Here is a 6,000-nt window from a genome sequence, read left to right as displayed (position 1 = left end):
ACCGATTCATTCAAATATGCAGCAATAGCCAGGGAGAGCAGACAGATTTTGGAAGGGTCACTGTATCACCTAATGAGCCTCAAACAAACTCCAAAATAAAACTGTTGCTTGGTCAACTTCTCAATGTGTTTTTGAGTGCCAATTCAAGTAGGCCTACACAATAGCACTGAGTATGAAAAGCAAAAAAACACTTGCTACGAAGTTGTTGTTTCGCAGTGTACCGAAAATCTCAGGTGATTGAGTTTTATCATACTCTATGTCTGCCAAAGGCAATGGAAATGGCCTCGTCCTGGCATGGAAGCTAGCGAAATGAGACTGACCTAATTGTATTGCTATTGATTGTTTCAACAGTCACTGTTCGTTTGACTGACAGTGACCTCATAGGTAATGATCATTTGTCCAAGGTAATGAAGAGATAGGATGCCTCGGAAATTTCACCCTATTACCTATATAGTGAACTACTTGGTCAAAATAAGTGCACTACAGGCCAAGGAATAGGGAGACTGGTGAAAAGTAATTCACTATATGCTGTCATTTGAGACGCAGACTCAGGGATTTGTCTTTACCATCTGTAATCACCTGCTGCATTTGAATGATGACAACTGTATAATCCTCCTATCGTTGTCATGTCATGCATGGCACATCCAGATCTGATCTGGCATCAGTCTAGTTATGGCCCGTCTTCATCACTGTAAACCCAGAGGCTACAAGCAAATCCTCAGAGAGGCAGGTGTGGCCGACTGCTGTTCTGAAGCATCAGGCAGAAACACTTAGTGTCCCCACAGACCTATTCAAAGGTTGGTAGAATCCTTGATATAACTTTGATATAACTCATTAGATTAACTTTAATGTCTGCTATAATGGTTGTTTTAGAAGGAGACCAAATTAAAGATCATGATCATAATTATTCATTGTCTCAATTCACATCAGAACAAAAAATATGTGTCCTTTGGCTGTGGAGGGAATAGTGCCTTGGTAAAGAACAACAGTGTCCTGTGGCTGTGGAGGGAATAGTGCCTTGGTAAAGAACAACAGTGTCCTGTGGCTGTGGAGGGAATAGTGCCTTGGTAAAGAACAACAGTGTCCTGTGGCTGTGGAGGGAATAGTGCCTTGGTAAAGAACAACAGTGTCCTGTGGCTGTGGAGGGAATAGTGCCTTGGTAAAGAACAACAGTGTCCTGTGGCTGTGGAGGGAATAGTGCCTTGGTAAAGAACAACAGTGTCCTGTGGCTGTGGAGGGAATAGTGCCTTGGTAAAGAACAACAGTGTCCTGTGGCTGTGGAGAGAATAGTGCCTTGGTAAAGAACAACAGTGTCCTGTGGCTGTGAAGGGAATAGTGCCTTGGTAAAGAACAACAGTGTCCTGTGGCTGTGGAGAGAATAGTGCCTTGGTAAAGAACAACAGTGTCCTGTGGCTGTGAAGGGAATAGTGCCTTGGTAAAGAACAACAGTGTCCTGTGGCTGTGGAGGGAATAGTGCCTTGGTAAAGAACAACAGTGTCCTGTGGCTGTGGAGGGAATAGTGCCTTGGTAAAGAACAACAGTGTCCTGTGGCTGTGGAGGGAATAGTGCCTTGGTAAAGAACAACAGTGTCCTCTGGTGGTTGTCATTTAAAAATCATGCACTGCTCTGGTCTGTGTTTACAGATGCAAAATTGCACATTCTACCTCTCTCTCTCTCTCTCTAACACACACACACACACACAATCCTCTCTCTCTGTCTCTCACTCTCACACACACACACACATCAATAGATGTGTGTTTTTCAAGGCCTAAACTGTCAATCACCCCTCCCCAGTATCATAGCTTAGGCTTCAACTTTAAAGCTGGTATTAATTCGGAGCTAAGGGGGCAGGGGATACATGCACTATTAAAATATTTAGCGACTCACTGTGTCTATGTATGGAATACTTGTGTTCTTCTTTCATTCCAGCTCTTTCATGTGAATATCAAAGACATCAAAATAGAGTCCTATAAAGAAGTTATTGAGGTTACCGCTGAAAATTACACACACATATTTGTGTGTCATCAGTAATGAGACATGGGACACAGCACTGTGTGTGTTTGTCTCCACACACACCAGTGCATTCCCCTCACGTGGTGGTTTGAGTATAATGGTCTCTCCTAATTGACTCTCTAATGTTTGCCTACCCATCTCAAGCATGTCAGCTGTATTATCTTCTCCAGGATAATAAGATTGCCCTTGAATTTGTGGAGAACAGTGTTGGAAAATAAATGTTGGTGGGGGAGTGGTTACGATAGGGCAAAATGACTTATCTTGGTTTGACAATGAAATCATGACTTGTTTGTTTGACTTCTCTGGGTGAACGGAATAAGAGCTCCGTGAAGCAGGACAGTTGGGTAAGTTGAGCTATTTTCTTTCCATCCTGCGTCACTCCGTCAAGGGAAATAAAGTATTCTTTCTATCAAAGATATCTACATTATTTCAGGATGTTGTGTATCCCTGGAAATAATCAGAATTCACGTAAACTTTAGTTTTGAAAACATAGCTTGTCCAAAAAAAAGTGATCTCTCGGCACATGGTTAACTTTTGAAAACCATGTTTATATTTGTCTTATCTAATTTCTTTACTGAATTAAATATTACCACTACCTTTTAAAAACCATGTTTATATTTGTCTTATCTTCATTTCCCAAACAAAATTCAACACAAACACTTAAAAAATAAACATTTGAACCATTTTAAGCATGTTTTAACACAGGCTTACTTTTTTTTTTACAACACTTTGAACATAGGCCCTGTTGTTACCTCATATCCCAGCAATAATGCCTTGCATTATGCCCGGTAAGAAAACACTTCAATTTGCTCAACCATTGGCTCAACTTACCCCAAGACAAACATTTTGACTATATTAGCCCACACAGCTCATATTGAACTTTATACAGACCCCAACTGGTGTATAGAACAATCTTAAAATGATCTACTTTGGTTTAGTTATACACAAGCATCATGAAACCTCTAACACAATAAATTAATTTGACTGGACCTAACTTGCTTACCCCTTTTTAAATGTGGTTTCTTACTTCACAGACTCCATGAAATGATTACCTCTTCTTAAATATTTGGTCAACTGATTAACTTTGTGTATGCTTCCTAAAAAACAAGTGTGGCTCAACTTACTCCTTTGGCTCAACTTACCCCACTCTCCCCTATAAACATTGAAAAAAACTATTTCTCTCATGGTTGAAGTCACAGGAGTCACCAACTAACAACAACTATGACTTGAATCACATTGTAAAGCCACATTCTGCCGTGTTTCCCAACTCCTCCAGTTCCCCCAAGAGCCCGCATTATTGTTGAAGGCTGGGACAAATACGCCTCATGCAACTCATTGAGAGCTTGACGATTAGCCGACAAGTTGAATGAGGTATGCTTGTCCAGGGCTACAACACAAACGTGTGCTGCTGGGGGAACTGGAGGACTGGAGTTTGGAAACACTGGCCTATTGTACTGTATGACAGACATCCAAAAACATATTTTCAGGCCCTTTCCCTCACCCATCCCCTTTCCAGCAATCAGAATCATTATGCCCCGTGCTACATTTTTCTTTTTTTCCCTGACAATAACACGTTTATCTCTCACCTAAAAACCTTCTACTCTACTTTCATTAAAAAGGCCAGTGTCCTCTAGCTGCATTACTCAGGAGCTAACGAGTTAGGGATAATTAAGAAGCCAAGCTCAATAATGGGGAGAGGAGCAGTAATGCCAGGGTAATTGAGGCATGTGTGTGTGTGTGTGTGTGTGTTACCACTGCTGTGAGGGGCAGCTCATGAGAAAGATAAGAGCGGCGTCACCACAGTCAGTTCAGGGTGAAATACCACATTCGATGACTGTCGTTCACTAAGTCATTATGCTGATAAAGATTGCAGAACATTGTGTGCGGTTTAGTATATGTGCAACAAAATTTATATTTGAAAATGTTGAGGAATTGAATGAATACCAGACACAGACAGTCCAAGTATATGAATGAATACGTATTTATTTGTAAAGTAAAGTTGAAGGTTGAGAGATGGTGTCTGAGGGTGATGGAGAAGGAGGGCTGTTAAGGGGATATGAGACATTCATGTTATTGTGTAAAGTACCCATTGTGGAAGGTATTCATATGTACACACTATTTCAATTCAAAAAGAGGTGTAAAAGAAATGGTGACCTTACGCCGTGTTGATCCAACCCCTCTTCAATCGTGACACGATTCGTATACAGAGAAAGAGTCCTTCCTATCCTGTGTCAGGGGAAACAAGAGACAGTATTCACAAAGCAGCATTAGTGTATGTTGTTACTACTCTTCAAGGTTATTGAGCCCAAGACAACTATAGGTCAGAGGTTATACCTTGTTCCCAGCAACAGTCCAGCTACCCAGTCTAGCCCAACCACGCTGATAAAGGTTATGACATTTAGGACGGTCTATGGGACAAAGAAGGAAACGTGAGGCCATGTTGAACTGTTCTTCTGATACACAGCAGTTTATGAGTAAAGTGTTCTATATGTATGCATGAAGCTATGATTTAAGTACTCACATTGAAGGTCTCTCTCACGAAGGCCTCTCACCAAAGGCCCACAGTACAAGAGACTGCCCACCTGAGGAATATCTCCTGGAACAGAGGTAGGGCATGGCATACCACATGATGGATGGATAAGTCTCTGTAACACGGATATATCTCGACTAAAAGGTGCCATAGTCTGCTCCTGGTGTCTTACCTCTGGGCTGAAGTCTTACCTCAGAGATGTTCATTCAACACATTTATGAAACCACAACTGAGCTTATCATTTTTACATTTGACATTTTAGTCATTTAGCAGACGCTCTTATCCAGAGCGACTTACAGTAGTGAATACATACATTTCATGCATTTTTTTTTTTTGTACTGGCCCCCCGTGGGAATCGAACCCACAACCCTGGCGTTGCACACACCATGCTGGTGTTGCAAACACCATGCTCTACCAACTGAGCCACAGGGAAGCTTATAAATCAATCATTATACTGATTTGAGGTTGAACAGACAAAATAGTTTTGTGTCATAATTTCTATTTCCTGACTTGCTGTCTCTGCTCTAAGCCCTGTTTTATCCAATGAAATGCCAGTAGGTGAGTGACATTTAAGCAGTGTTATTTGGGACTGTGTGTCAGGGAAAAGGGCAGGCCAGGTGGATTGATTGTCCAGGGCAGGAGGTGGTAAAGGTGTTGGAGTGAGTGGGTTTCATTAAGGTCTGGTAAATCACTGAGAAAAACAAAGACATTGTATCCCTATGCCATTCACAAGGACTATCTCCTATACCAGGGTTACTCAACTACTATTTGAGAAGGTCCGTTCACGCAAATTTCCTAGGAGGTCCAGATGGATATTGTCATTTATCGGCGAAGAAACAAACTACCACCCTGCAACCCCAAATGGTTTAAACTGTTCACACCCCTCTGGTTGGCGGTGAGAACATTTTGCAGATTTAAAGCATATTTCCTGCAATTCTACACAATTTGCAATGGGGTGGACAGAAAATGCTGCCGTTTCAGATGTAATTTCTTGCAATTCTACACATTTTGCCATGTCTTATTTGAGAAAATATACCAGAGTAACTCAATAAACTCAAATGGGGGCCCCCTGGGGGTCGAGGCCCCTGCCCACGTAATGTGGCCATGATAACTACAAGATTTAGATATATGGTTAGCCTAACTTACCTACCTAGCTAACATGGACTAGTTGATCAACTCGACATGTCTGACAGGTCATAAATAGCTCTCCAAGGTCTGTCAGTGAATGACATAACAAGAGGGAAACTGCCCATGCACTAGCAAAATAATAAATAATAATAAATCAAATTTAAAAAAGCCTGGACCTGCGATCTGCATTGACCCTGTCCTGGGTCCGGATCGCTGTCTGCCAGTTGCGTATGGCTGCCCTTTACCATTCAATACCTGTATAAGGTTCATACAGACACCATAAAATTCTGTACCTATACCATTCATAAGGAGACATGTATACCATTCTA

At 41.6% G+C, this 6,000-nt stretch overlaps 1 long non-coding RNA gene across 1 annotated transcript; it reads right to left on the bottom strand.

The window, feature by feature from the left end:
* Window positions 1–3,970: 3,970 nt before the first annotated feature.
* Window positions 3,971–4,466, bottom strand: LOC115169257 (uncharacterized). Its single transcript, XR_003870831.1, has 2 exons — window positions 4,348–4,466; window positions 3,971–4,239 (listed from the first exon to the last, which is right to left on the bottom strand). It is a non-coding gene; the product is annotated as an uncharacterized LOC115169257 (long non-coding RNA).
* Between the last annotated feature and the right edge of the window lie 1,534 nt (window positions 4,467–6,000).

This window comes from Salmo trutta, chromosome 31 (genome assembly GCF_901001165.1).
Source record: "Salmo trutta chromosome 31, fSalTru1.1, whole genome shotgun sequence".
NCBI classification, from domain to species: domain Eukaryota; kingdom Metazoa; phylum Chordata; class Actinopteri; order Salmoniformes; family Salmonidae; genus Salmo; species Salmo trutta.
Note: the sequence above shows the minus strand (reverse complement) of the source record. Positions and strands in the feature narration are given on the sequence as shown.